Source organism: Maniola hyperantus, chromosome 4 (assembly GCF_902806685.2).
Source record: "Maniola hyperantus chromosome 4, iAphHyp1.2, whole genome shotgun sequence".
NCBI classification, from domain to species: domain Eukaryota; kingdom Metazoa; phylum Arthropoda; class Insecta; order Lepidoptera; family Nymphalidae; genus Maniola; species Maniola hyperantus.
Genome location: NC_048539.1, coordinates 8,281,358 through 8,296,968, shown reverse-complemented (window position 1 = coordinate 8,296,968; position 15,611 = coordinate 8,281,358). Strand labels below are relative to the sequence as shown.

General features: G+C 34.6%; 2 protein-coding genes across 4 annotated transcripts in view; one reads left to right on the top strand and one right to left on the bottom strand.

The window, feature by feature from the left end:
- LOC117996789 (uncharacterized) overlaps positions 1 to 15,611 on the bottom strand; it is a 155,759-nt gene that overhangs the window by 83,271 nt on the left and 56,877 nt on the right. The gene's annotated exons all lie outside the window — the stretch shown is intronic.
- The window catches only part of LOC117997077 (tetraspanin-9-like), a 93,133-nt gene that overhangs the window by 47,617 nt on the left and 29,905 nt on the right, over positions 1 to 15,611 (top strand). For both annotated transcript variants that reach the window (XM_069498324.1, XM_069498323.1), the window contains one exon: positions 13,874 to 13,918. The gene's annotated coding sequence lies outside the window, so the exon portion shown is untranslated. The remainder of the gene's footprint in view (positions 1 to 13,873; positions 13,919 to 15,611) is intronic.

Sequence of the window (15,611 nt, the reverse complement as noted above, 5' to 3'; positions counted from 1 at the left end):
AATTGTCTCTGGTCTCGTTTGGTGGGAGACTTCGGCCGTGGCTAGTCACCAGCCTATCGGCAAGCTGTGCGCCAAGCGATATAGCGTTCCGGTACGATGCCGTGTATAAACCGATGAGGGGTATGGTTTAATAAAACTGCCATAGGTACAGAGATATCATACTTAGCCCGCTTCCATCTTAAACACTACATCGTCACTTACCACCAGGTGAGATCACAATCAGGTAGTAACTAATTGTAATCATAAAAACACTGTTTTTAGTTCTGTGGCAACATTTTGTTGAAGTTGATTGAGAAGATAATTTTGGTGCCAAGAATTAACAACAAAGAGATAAACAGTACTTTTGAATTTATAAAATGTACCTATCTATTAAATAGGTACATTGTTTTTGCTTGGATATTCCAATGTGTAGATAGGTAGATTATCTAAGCAAAATATCACACTGATACATTTCATTAGAAGCAAATATTTGATAAACATTCCACCCAAGTTCCACTCGAGGGTAGAATTTCATTTATTTCGTTCATGCTGTAGGTAATAACCGTTCTTAACCTAAATAAGGAATTTGTAAATATGGGCCAAGGTTCTCGTGTGACGTCTTGCTCCTTTCCCTTTGCTAGCAAGGTCATAAAATTAGCATACGCTTGCTTTGATTAGTTACAAAGGTACCTTACGCGTATACGTCGACGCAACAGTTCTACTTATATAGTTTTTGGTAAACTTTCTCAATGCATAAAAATAAATTTAAGTTCTAGCTGTTGTCCGTAACTTTGTACGCGTGGATTGTTTTATAAAAACCGGCCAAGTGCGAGTCAGGCTCGCGCAATGAGGGTTCCGTACTACAGTCGTATTTTTTCGACATTTTGCACGATAATTCTAAAACTATGATGCATAAAAATAAATAAAAATCTGTTTTAGAATGTACAGGTGAAGACCTCTCATATGATACCCCACTTGATATAGTCACTCACTTCGAAAGTTGAAAATACTAATTATTAGTTCATGACCACAATTTAATTTTTTTGTGTGATCTAACCCTAAATTCACGGTTTTCAGATTTTTCCCCAAATTTCAGCTATAAGATCTACCTACCTGCCAAATTTCATGATTCTAGGTCAACGGGAAGTACCCTGTAGGTTTCTTGACAGACAGACGGACAGACAGACAGACAGACAGACAACAAAGTGATCCTATAAGGGTTCCGTTTTTCCTTTTGAGGTACGGAACCCTAAAAATGAGGTATGAAGATTAAATTAAATTTATTTTACGTAAAGACGTGATTAATGACACTCTTGTTTCTCTCGAATAATAACGAGAACAACAACTCTGCCTCTGTTTTTAAATTGTTAATCAGGCAATAATTTAATATGTACAACAACCTATTCGGCAAGTGCCTGCAATAATTATAATTTTTCTATTTAGAGTTAAAAATAACTGAAAATAACACAAAAATAAAACGACATTTTGTAAGTTCTCACGTATTTAAAATCATACGTTATGCTGATGGCCATTAACGTTTGTGTAATGAATACGGAATGGCGCTCGACTGTTTAAAGTGTGTCATCGGAGCCGAGGAAATGAGTTCCGGTGTCAACGAGTGAACATCGCGTCGGTCCTCATGAAGGGGCGTGTGTTAACCCTTTTAATAAATTGAAAGAGAAAGAGTTTTATTAGTGAAACTACGCATGACAAAATTTACACTACAAGACAAGCATTGTTACCTTATGAAGATACTAGCTGATGATCGCGACTTACGACCGCGTGGAATTAGGTTTTTTAAGAATCCCGTGAGAACTCTTTGATTTTCTGGGATAAAAGTAGCCTATGTCACTTCTGAAGGTCTTTGTCTATACCGATGCAAAAATCGCGTCAATCCGTTGCACCGTTGCGACGTGATTGAAGGACAAATCAACAAACAAACAGACTTTTGCATTTATAATAAGGGTACTGATAAGGGTACTGATTTTGAAAGCGTAATTCTTCGCTGTTTTCATTAAAACATTTTAATTAGACAATAGGAGGAGAGCCAGGCTGGACTCACTTGATACTTGTAAGCTCTAAGCTACTATTAAGTCACTTAATTTGAGTGTTCGGTGGTAGAGCCAGGGTGCTAAGTGGGCAGTGGCTATGCTATGGCTATTTATAATCATGAATTGCTGATCTTTGTTCAAAAATAGGTATTCGTCGAATAGAAAACTTCATTTCATGTCTGCGACTTCGTTCGCGTGGATTTAGGATTTTAAAAATCCCGTAGGAGCTCTTTGATTTTTCGGGATAAAAAGTAGCCTATGTCCTTCCCCGGGATATAAACTTACTCTGCTCCAAATTTCATCAAAATAGGTTAAACTGTTGGGTTGTGAAAAGCTAGCAGACAGACACTTTCCCATTTATAATATTAGTATGGATTACATCAACACCATCATCATATTCCGTTATGTTAGAATATCGGTCGAAAATCGAAAATAATCAATCTATCTTCAATCTGGCGATGGCGGTTTGAACATCAATGGTCAATAAGTTACTAGCAAATAGCAACGTTGTAATTTGACAAAAACAGTATGATCTTTTTGACAAATTATAATAATGTTGCAAATTAACATATCACAAATAGATTGATTAGATTATTTTATGACCGTTAAATGACTATATCAAAATCAAACTACATTTTTAGGAATATGTTACTCCTTCAATATGAAATTAATAATTCAAGATATAATTATTAAAAACAGCTGTTGTAGGTAGGTTTACTATTGTATTCAGAAGGCGGTCAAACCGTTTGACCTTAACAAGACTTATATTTTGTAATATGTACGTCTTGGTTGACCCACAACTTCTCTATCCGAACACCAACATAACATAATATCTTATTTGAGTATATACAATGCTCGTTTATCATGTCCTCGATTGTTATGAAGATTAAGAACGCCACATTTAAATTATTCTGGCTCTCCTCCTCCTCCTCTGAATTGTGCCAAGTTTTTGGCACTAAATCCTATAGATACAGAGTAAAAGTTCAGGCTTGTATTGCTTTATTGTACTATAGTCCGCGACAGGTTGAGATGGCAATCATGGTATGAGGCGGGGGGACGCCCCGCACACCCGCACGTCACCCGCGCTCGCCCGCACTGGGTTAGCGTAGCCTACTACTAGCCTTACGCGGAGCGTTTATATAGCCTAGTGGTTAAGAGCGTCGACCGCCTCCTATTCGATCCCGGGGGGGTGGTCGGGGATTCGGGCACGCACCTCTAACTTTTCGGAGTTATGTAATAATAAGTAAGCAATAATAATTTTACAAACCTTGCATGCTTGAGAGTGCTCCATACTGTTTTCAAAGGTGTGTGAAGACTGCTAATCCGCACTTGGCCAGCGTGGCTGACTATATAGCCTAAGCCCTTCTCATTTCGCGAAGAGACCTTTGTTGAGTAGTATAGGCCAGCGGTGTATAGGTTGATCATAATGATGATCAGTTACTCAGGCCAAGTTTTCAATAGCAATAAAACTTTCAGAATTTACCCATGAATTTAGGTATGTAGCCTACTGTGTCACTTGCACTGTAAAAACATTCACAGAAAGTCAATTTCAGCAACTAAAACTTGCAGAAATTAACATTGATTGACATGACAAGGAACAGCTTGATAAAAAAACCGCTTATTTTCACTGAATTGCTATCATAATTTACCCATGAATTTAGGTATGTCGCCTACTGTGTCACTTGCACTGTAAAAACATTCACAGAAAGTCAATTTCAGCAACTAAAACTTGCAGAAATTAACATTGATTGACATGACAAGGAACAGCTTGATAAAAAACCGCTTATTTTCACTGAATTGCTATCATAAATTTCTGATTGAATTGATAAAAATAAACGTTTATTTCGTTGAATTGCTTTAAAATTAAAATAAAAAATAAATGTGCTCCGGAAGAATTTCCGGGAAGTGCCACTTTGAATTCAAAAAAGATTCGTGTAAATAATTAAGCAAGGTTATTTTTACACTTATAGTATAAAAGATGCAGAAAAAATACTCGCTGAATGGGTGCCTGCAATTGTGTATTTAACGAGTATCCAAAAGAAAGAAGTCCCAGACAAACTTAAAAAAGTAGGAAAGTACGTTTATTTGTATAATAGTTAAAATATTATATTATAGGTTAATGATGAACGCGGAAGGCACAACTGTATGTGGATGCATTTCTCATAACAAATTATACACCTTATTAATACTAAAAGTTACACTTGAATTCAAAAAAATAATTAAGCAGAATGCTAGTCATTCTAATATTAAAATCTAGTTAAATGCGAAATGCAATATGCAAACTCTATCGTGGGGATCATACAGTCGACGTCATAAACGAATAACCACAAAGTTACTGTGCCGTGTATTTACAATAATTGCTTGATTGCATACCTAGTAAAAATTTGTGGTGGTAGGTATTATTTACTTTTGTGCCATAGATGAACTGAATTAAACATCATCAATGTAATAAATAACTAAATAATCTTATTAGTCTGGTAGTTTACCAACGCTTATCAAGTTACAGTAGCCGGAATGAAATATTATACATCGATCTTAAGAATAAGATTTCGGCTTTGTAAAGCGTTGTCTCTGTCACTCATACCTATGTAATCGGTCCCAACGACAACACTCTACGAAACCGCTAAAGGTTTTTCTAAAGGTCGATGTACAGTATTTTCTGCTGGGTACTGTAATTACGTTGCAATACAGGGCTACGTCGATGGATGAGTGGCTCTACATTATTTATTAGTCATGTGATATACTATACCAGATATCACATATTTTATTTTTTTAAGGCATCATACCGCAGCGAACAAGACTCAAGGCCCGGAAATCATTTATATTAAGTATTATTGTCGTTTTGAGAGTCTAGAGAAAATTTACGATCGGTAAAACGGTCGGTTGAATAGGTTCATTAAAAATTAATCACCGACGGATAAGCACTCTCCCATAGAGGACGCCGGGTTTCGTCCAGTAATTGTAATCTAATGACATAACGTGATCTGACTTTATTGGAATGAATAAGTAAACATTTTATTCAATAAAGCATTTGTATTATGAAATAAATATCTTTGTTATTTAAATACGTAATAAAATTATACATATATATATATATATATATATATATATATATATATATATATATAAATTTAAATTCAGATTTAAACTGTACTTAGCTACAAAAATATCTAAGGTTTAAGATTTTTTTACTCAATATAGTATAGAGTTCTATGACAAGCTATTTCAACTGTGGCATGTTTACAAATATTTGTGGAAGTTATTATCCTGCCTGCGACATTTCTATTACAAATATTATGTGGCGCTGTCTGTACATGCGCTTTGCAATAACGAGATGTGGGGCGTTCCTCTTGGCTAACATTTCAAAATATGAATTTATGTATTTCCGTTCTAAATTTCAGCCAAATCCGTCCAATAGTTTTTGTGTGAAAGAGTAACAAACATAGACACATACAGAGAAATTTTCGCCGTTATAATATTATTATGATAATATTTTATAATATTCTCATAAATTGTTGTGTATGTTATTTATTATAGCTCCAGTGATGTTTAAATGCGAGGCACTTTTGCAAATTATGAAGAAAACGACTTTTTCAACTATTTGACTTGTAATAAATATCTCAGAAACGGTGACTCTTAGGGGAAAAAGTGTAAAGACAATTTTTATAGATAATTGCATGATCGTCAATTTGATTTAAGATCTTTTTTTATGAAACTTACTGCTTGGCTGAAAAACGCAAAAAAGCCATATTTGTGAACTTTGACCTTGAAATTATTTTTTGAAAATGTCGGATCGATGGGGACTTTTCACATTTCATTTATAATGATGTTTCGAACATTCGTACAAATTTTCAGTTCTATGCGAATCAATGTAACCTTGAATGTCTAATTTAACTGGCCTATAAATAACTTATCCAATGTATCGATACACGATTACAAATAGAGGCTAGAGCGTCTACGCACCCTTACGATAGATATCTATTTACCTGATCGTTATTTCCAAAGTTTTTATATTATAAGTACTAGCTTATGCTCGCGACTTCGTCCGCGTGGACTACCTTAATTTCAAACCCCTATTTAACCCCTATGGGATTGAATTTACAAAAATCCTTTCTTAGCGGATGCGTACGTCATAACAGCTATCTTCATGCCGAATTTCAGCCCGATCCGTCCAGTAGTTTGAGCTGTGCGTTGATAGACCACTCAGTCAGTCAGTCGTTCAGTCAGTCAGTCAGTCAGTCACCTTTTCCTTTTATATATTTAACAGATAGAATCGTTTTTTACTGACTTGAGCGGTTACGCACTCATCGGATCCGAGTCCGTGAAAATACGGATATACAAAACTCGCACCGAACTCTGATATTGTTTACGCGCTAATCCGATCTCTGATTGAAATCCTACCTATTCAGAGGACATCTTTGACATATTATCTAGTCTCTACATCATGATTCCGATTTGAATCCGAGACACAACCGAGATATTCTCACGGATGACGAAAAGGACTCGGACGACGGAAATCGGATCTAGTGCGTAAGCTACCATACAAATACAGTAGTTCTATGACTACTTCGGAACGTATTTTGATGGATTCGGATCGGATGCAATGCGTAATCGCCTTTGTTTAGTTCCTACCATTATATTATTATCTTGCATGTATCTCATACATCGTCAGAGTGCGTGCGTGTAGCCCTCAAGCTACCCTCGTCCATTGCGTGTCGAGATGGCTTTCGGAACTTTTATTAAGACGCACATTGAGTTATCTACGTAGTATAACCAACACAAGCCCCATCAATATTTCTCACCGACATTGAAATAATCAAAGTTATATCTATTTTTGTTTCCCGCCGCTTTGCTTTGCCCGTGACCCACCCTAGCTTCACAGGCTACATAGTTTTTGTGTAACTTTAACTAAGTATTTATGCAGAGCACGCCAGCTTACAGATAGAGTTCGTATACTTAGCAAGTAATATTTAAATTTTAATAATAAACGAAAATGAAGTCAAAAATATAATTCTAACATTCGTTGATCGCTGTTATTAGATATACCAGATTTGATAAAACTTTGGCAGCCCATTATAGGAGCATACCTACATGCAAATCGATTTTGGCACGCATACGAGAACATCAAAAGAATTAGTTTCTGTTAACAAGGACCCCTCATTGGGTATAGGCCTCCTCAAGTTGATGCCATTATTCTATCTTTGACATAGAATTGATAAGAAAAGGTTTAATAGTTAGATAGATTTGTCTTTTCTAAACTGACCTAAACCAAACCCGGAACCTTTATTCACAAAATGGCGGTTATGACTACGTCACAGTTTAGTAACCGGATATTATGTTGTTGTTTGTATAACATGTACGCTAGGTGATGCTGCGGTTTCGACTCTTGTAATTTCCTGCCCCAAATTATGTCATTATGTCGTGTGGACACTGCAGGCTCGCCAGAATATATTCATTTTCTACTGCATTCAATAATCATGACTACATTTTTAAAGCATAGGATTAAAAATATATATTCCAATGTTGTTTTAGGATGGCATTTATTAATCCAGATTGTGCCGTATTCACATATGGACAGTATCCAGATATAACTGTAAACGTGCTGTAAACTGTATCCGGATATAACTATAACTGTGGATTTCATATTCGATTATATGCAATGAAACTAATTATGTACTTATTTAATTTAATATAGTCTTTTGAAATGGTTTAACGCGTTCGCAAAGTAATAAAAATGGAAGTGTGTAACATCCTAATAACACAAAATCCTAATAAAATGTCTTTCTCTTTCTAATATTACCAAAAAAATATTTTTGGTAATATTAAAAACAAACGTATTTCACAAAGGGGGTTTAATATGAGATGAAAGTTTGTATGAAAGTTCGTCATTTTTCAAGTTATTTGGATGAAAATTGGTATTTGGGATTTCGGCAACAAATGAAGAAATAAGAGGTATTTCAGGATTTTTGGAAATTTAACCCCCACCTCGATTTTCTAAATTCCACCCGAGCGAAGCCGGGGCGGGTCAGCTAGTAGCAACATAAATAGTAACGCTTGTGATGACGAATAATTTGTCTTCTCTTCTCCAAACGAAATATTATTTCACTGTAAAATTATACCTGCAAAACCTATTTTATTTATACATATAAACATCCGGTTGTAGGTAGGCAACGTTTAGTAATTTACTTAAAAGCGTCGTATAAATTCACAAGAAAAGACGAGGTGTTTGAAATAAATTCTTCACATCAACAATGTTGTGACTTGTGATGCCCCAGATTTCTAAGAACTGACTGCTGACCTCTTGCAAGGCAAAGATATTGTAGGTATAAAGTTGCATCTTTACTTACATCTCTCATTAAAATCTTCCTAGGTACACTGCGTTATTAAGTGCCGATATGAAAATAATTGCGATATTTGAAAGTTTTTATTTGGAAAATATAAATATAAAAAATAACATTGATATTTCAATTATGTGCTTTTGGTTCTGTAATCTAAATTCGCCGTGGTTTTCCATGGCGAACATACTTAATTGGATATAAATCAATTCTTCGAAATCCGAAAAATACTCTAAATATCTAGCTTTCTTAGTTTTAATCGGGAACGTTAGTAAATTTTGTTGTAGTTCTTCTAAGTAGGTATTATGTTTTGTAGAGGCATGCGGCCTCTTCTAAGACTGGCAGCTGTAAAGAAGACATTTCACATCGCAGCTGCCACTTAGAACGGAAATTTGAATACGGAGCGATTCGAAAATCCTGCGGCCCTGGGCGAAATCCAGGGGCCACATTCGCTCCTCAGATACCAAGACCGAGACATCACTGTCGAGCACCGAGCTCCAGTTTTCTTGATTTCGTCTGTTATATTAATTGTGTTTATCCTGAATTATATCTTGTAAATATGTGAGCAGCCGTTTCATTCATACTCCGTGCTACCACAGTTTTATGAAAAGTTCACGTAATCCTTGATGTCAGGCCCCTTAGATGAATGATTACCATCTCTATGTCAGGTCCACAGTGAACAATGACATACCGATAATCCGACAAGAGGACGTAGGTATCGTAGGTCTAAAGGTTTTAGAGCTAAATGCTACATTCTGACAAATTGCCAATAGGCTAGTTGACACTTTTTTAAAGTAGGTCTTAAATGGTTAATATTTGTCCTATTAGATCAAAAAAATTAACACTATATTTTTTTGCGCCCTAAAAACCGTAAAACTTTAATTTAAAAATATATTTTTCTTAGACAGGTGAAAACACTGTCGGCCATGTTTGGCCGATAGATTATCTGTGCTCTGACGTCATGCATTTGTAAACAACAGCATAACCTCCCAAAGTTTAATAAACATGGCTTCTATACTAGTTTACTTGAAAAATATAGTAATTATCATTATTGTATCATCCGAGAATGTAAAAACGCATCGACAAAGACCACAGGAAAGTTGTGGATTAGAGTGCCCAGTGAAATAAATATACGTAACACGCGAAGACTTGCTTAAAGGGATCCTATATGACTAACGACTTCAACCCAAATTTATTTTTGCAAAGATCACTTTGTTGTAATAACTTATTCAATTTATAAAGAGAAAACGATATTTTTTTACGTTTACTATGAGTTTTTAGAAATATATAAAAACTAGCTTATGCTCGTGACTCCGCCCGCGTGGACTTTAAATTTCAAACCCCCATTTAACTCACTCAGGAGTGGAATTTCAAAAAATCCTTTCCTAGTGGATACCTTCTCTTTACCTACAAAGAACACACCCACCAAATTTCATGTATCTAGGACCAGCTGTTTAGATGTTAAGTCTGTGCGTTGATATATAAGTTAGTCAGTCAGGACTTTAAATTTTATATGTATGGATACTACGTTAGTCCACGCGTGACATAGGGATGACATTTTTTTGTTTACATATTGAATGACGTCACATCATGGCTGACAGCGTTTTCTGCGTTTCAAATAAAAATAAAAACTGATTTTTTTAAAATTGGATTTATATATCCATCCTGCGTTTTTAATAATTGTTATTGATATATTTCGTTGTCTTAAGCAAAATACTATAATAAATAATCATTTATTGGACGAAATTAGATATGAGTCAAGTAGCCTATTCATTGAAAAAATGATTTCAAACGTAATCATTAAGTTAAGCACTATCGAACGAAGTTAATTTGCGCATATAAACAGGGCGTAAAATGTAGGTTTAGTAGACAACAAAAACCAGAAATACTGGTTAAAAAATTGAATGCATGGCAAGTGTTACAGGTATCATTATTATACATTCTAAAGATTACAGGTTTCTAATTATCAAGTTTTGCAATTACATATATTGATAATATGCAATCGAATTTCAGCGGCTCATAGGTAGGTATATTACACTTGGTTTTAGAATGGAGGAAACCAATTAAGATTTGAGTTAGACTAAGTAGGTAGTTAGGTACCAATACTAAGGTCTGTAGGTTTATAGACATAGGATTATAGACATTGTGAAATTGAGTGTCACATTGGTTGAGCGTTTATGCTAGCGAAACACATATATTAAAATGACAGGCCTAAAATTATTGCTATCCCTTTTCTTATACTCCATGCGGAAAAGGAAATGACTAGATTTAGACCTCTCAATTTAATTAACTTCTGAGATTGTGCGCAACAGAATTGGTACTATTGTCGCAATCACCTAATAGCTGTTTTAATTCTACGCCACATTCAATATCTTGTGCTCGATAAAGTAAGGAATAGTACTGAGACTCCATTTAGAAGACGCAACTTCACCAGTTAAGTATACTTATACTAGCACAAAGCTACTAATAAATCAATCCCTCGCAGGGTGAAATTCTGAAGTAGTACTTAATGTTCTTTGTTGGAAGATGACAAGTCATACATTTTTCACAATAATTTATGATATTTAGCTACAGTACTTCCCCAATTATGTATTGGGAAATTCAAATTTTATAAGCTTTGCTGAAGGCAAAAAATATAACGTGCTTTGTGCTTATACTCACACACGTTCACATGAACTTCAAGGTCAAGCTATAGGTATCTTTTTTTATAGGCATCTTTACAGGTTTTAATGAATTGCTTTTGATTAAAATCGGAGTAATTGGCATTCTCATGTGGTTTTTACTAAGCATGATTGTCGTCAAGCGCGTGCTTATATCTCACAATTAAAAAAAGTGTGTACATACCTGTATTTTTTTTAAACCATTTATTTAAATAATTAAATAAATGGACCAACCATTAAAATTAATTCATAATAGAAGTGAAAGCAATAGTTTTTCTTTATATTGGTGAACACAAAATTATAATAATACTTAAATACTTAGATATTACTAAGATTTCACATTCAAGAAAACTAACATAATATTTGAATTGCATTAAATTCAAAGTTAATGAGATGTCTAGACAATGCAGTAGGTAATGTTTGCCTTTTACTTTACCGCAAAATCGCCAAATGTAGTTTATTTAATCTTCTCGGCGAATAAAGATAATGTTAATTAGTTTGAGAAAGCAAGTAAGATTTCACAGACATACGACTCTAATCTCTTATCTACTTAACAAAACACAATCTAATACTGACTGACTGATAGACAATGCACTAAGCAATTTGTCTAATCAAATCAAATGGTTTATTCAAAATAGGTAATAAATTACACTTTTTGAAAGTCCGTTGTTGCAGTTATAAGTTGATTTCGTGGTGATAATTTTTACACGAACTTAAAAACTAAAGCTACGAAGGTTCCAAACGCGCCCAGGTCTGAGAAGAGCCCACAACAAACTCAGTCTAGATGCATGGTCATTCGTTTTTGTCAAATTTGAAAGGAATTTGTTTATTGTTGAATTTATTTATTTCATACGGTGATGTAAATTCCATGTTTCTTAGATCAAATCGGTCGCAATTAAAAATCTGTCTTTTTTGTCGTATCGTCCGTCAATCTCAATAGGCTACTTGACTCATATCTAATTTCGTCCAATAAATCATTATTTATTATAGTATTTTGCTTAAGACAACGAAATATATCAATAACAATTATTAAAAACGCAGGATGGATATATAAATCCAATTTTAAAAAATACAGTTTTTATTTTTATTTGAAACGCAGAAAACGCTGTCAGCCATGATGTGACGTCATTAAATATGTAAACAAAGAAATGTCATCCCTATGTCACGCGGGGACTAACGTAGTATCCATATATATAAAATTTAGAGTCCTGACTAACTTATATATCAACGCACGGCCTAAACATCTAAACAGGTGGTCCTAGATACATGAAATTTGGTGGGTGTGTTCTTTGTAGGTAAAGAGAAGGTATCCACTAGGAAAGGATTTTTTGAAATTCCACCCCTGAGTGGGTTAAATGGAGGTTTGAAATTTATGAAGTCCACGCGGGCGAAGTCACGAGCATAAGCTAGTTTTTATATATTTCTAAAAACTCATAGTAAACGTAAAAAAATATCGTTTTCTTTTTATAAATTGAATAAGTTATTACAACAAAGTGATCTTTGCAAAAATAAATTTGGGTTGAAGTCGTTAGTCATATAGGATCCCTTTAAGCAAGTCTTCGCGTGTTACGTATATTTATTTCACTGGGCACTCTAATCCACAACTTTCCTGTGGTCTTTATCGATGCGTTTTTTACATTCTCGGATGATACAATAACGAAAATTACTATATTTTTCATGTACACTAGTATAGAAGTCATGTTTATTAAACTTTGGGAGGTTATGCTGTTGTTTACAAATGCATGACGTCAGAGCACAGATAATCTATCGGCCAAACATGGCCGACAGTGTTTTCACCTGTCTAAGAAAAATATATTTTTAAATGAAAGTTTTACGGTTTTTAGGGCGCAAAAAATATAGTGTTAATTTTTTTGATATAATAGCACAAATATTAACCATTTAAGACCAACTTTAAAAAAGTGTCAAGTAGCCTATTCAATGCGCATTTTTTTTGTTTTCATGTATCTACGCAAGATTCAAAGTGATCTCGCAAGTATCTATATTTAGGCTGTATGCTGAATTCGTCGCTTTATTGTTAGCATGATCGCCAATCTCGCCCACTCAAGTTGGCAGTTGGCACCAGTTCCACTATCGATACCATGTTATCTTCGTATAGTAAAATTGGTGCCAAGCGAATTTAACATGTTATGTTATCTATATTTTATTATTACCCTATTGGGCTATAGGAACTATAGGTATGGTACATTCATTAATTATAGCGAAAATCTTCTTTTGCATCGTAAGTCGTAACATCCTAAAAATCTATTTGCAAACGTTTTATAATTTGTGTTAAAATCAGTTTAGGAAAGAAAAGATATAAAAAATGGGTGCTAATTTCTAAATAAGGACCAGTTTTTTATTATATAACGGGATTAGTCACGAGTTCAAGATCATATCCTAAAAAAAGGTCGTTACATATTTACACGTTTTCACAGCAGGTATTAACGTAACCTAAATGAGCTACTCAAAATTGAACGCTTACGTTTTACGAGGTCCCGGGCATAATATTTACAAGAGTCAGGGCATTGAATTAGTGGGCCGTAAACCTCGTATACTGTAATCGATCCATTTTCTCCGGTATTAGGGTGCGTTTTCACTGAAGCGGGGACAAACGAAGTGTAGATCAGAAGTGCAGTAGTGAATGCAGCATGCGGTTTAACAGCTTGGAGCCAGAAGGGCGTGATAGTAGCGTTGATCTTGTGAAAAAATATTATGCCTTATAATGTAAACATGGAATAGGTCTATTAATAAATATAAATCTTCTATTATTTTCTACTACCCTTCATACATATTTATTTTCGAGATAATAAGTATTCCTTTATTTATTTATGATTCTCTTTTCTTGCAGGAAATTACCAGAGTGTACGAGTACGAGCTTCGAAATGCCACCTAAGTAAGCCTCATTGCAAATTCAGTTTACTATTATAGACTAGTTAGGCTAGGTTCGGGATTGTTTCGTGACTTCCAGATGACTTCTTTTCACCGTATGCTGAGTATTGAAAATAATTATTTTATCTATTGTTTACACGGTACAAAATAAGCGAAGTCAAGAACCAGTCCGGACATGCCCTTATACATTTTGATCAAGTCCTAAAAATATACATGTATGTATGTATTTTTCTTTCTATTCGTTCTTTTAGTCATATATTTTGTAAACAAAAAAAAGCGTCCTCAATTTTCAAATAAGCTCATCTTTACGTTTATAATATCCACACGTTCACAAAATCTGAGCCGGCTATACGTACCTATAGCTGGCTCAGATTTTGTGAACGTGTTTGGTGTAAATCATAATATGGATTATTCGCAAAACCATATAATAAACATTATACCTATTACCTACCTAAGGCCAAAACAGACCTTCGAAATTAAAAGTAGGTATACATTTTTTAATAAACAACTATTTAAGGTGACCAAAAAAATATTAAACTGATCTGTACAAGGCATAAAGCCTTTATTAGCCCGACATAAGTGGCGTGAATGCGACGTTTTATCTTAAAATAGGCAAATACAAATGACCTCTAAATAATCTGAACCAGATAGAGAACAGTGCACACAACCCTTGGGTTTTGTACAGGGAATTCGTTCACGAGTTAGAAACTAATTTCCTGCGACACAAAGCAATCGGCAGGATCGATGCGCCTCTCTGATAGGCATTAGCCACCATTTGGCACGTCCCGTTAATTGATTTAGTATTTTGCTAAGTATGCTTTTTTCATGACCGTAAAATCAGTAGGTATACTAAATGTTGAACAGGTAAAAAAAACCGGACAACTGCGAGTTGAACTTGCGTGAAGAGGGTTCTGTACGATGAATAAGTACGTAAGTTTGTACGCACGAAATTGAGATATTTACCATGTTATTTTAAGGGTATAGACTTCATAGTTATGGGCTTATTGTAAAAATATGTCATTTTATATGGCACACGATATAGTTTGCAAAACTTTTTTTAGATCTTATAATTTGCCACCAGAACTGACTCCCATATTAAAAATTTATTACTTTTTACGTTACAAGTCTGTGTTGGGGTCACAGAAATTTATATGAGTAGCAAATTTCAACTTAATCCGTCTAGTAGCTTTGGATGACTGTGAAAGTGGCAGCCAGACAGGCAGACACATGAGTATCTTATCAGCGTTCCGTTTTTGCATTCGAGCGTACGGGACCCTAAAAATAAATTCTATATTTATGTTATAGATACGTATAAGTTTTCAAATATTTTTTAGTTTTGGCTTTATTTTCACTCCAGCAATCGCGACCGAGTTTGGTTACCTGCGACGTGCTTGCGACATATTTGCCTTGTTTACGACCCCAGTCGCGATGAATTATTGCTACCATTATTTATGAAACAAAAGGAAGGCGTACACGGTTGATTGGCAATTTTACGATAGATATAAGATTTTTTCTTCTTTGAATATGATACATATTATGTTTTAAGATTTAGTAATATATGCCCCAACTTATTGAACTTAGTAAGACGGTAAGCCAACGGAACGGAATGAAATTATAAAAGTATTTAAATCGCTAAGCTTTGGATAAAGACAAACTTGATAAAAATAAATAATATTATTGATGCCAATTTCTGCTGG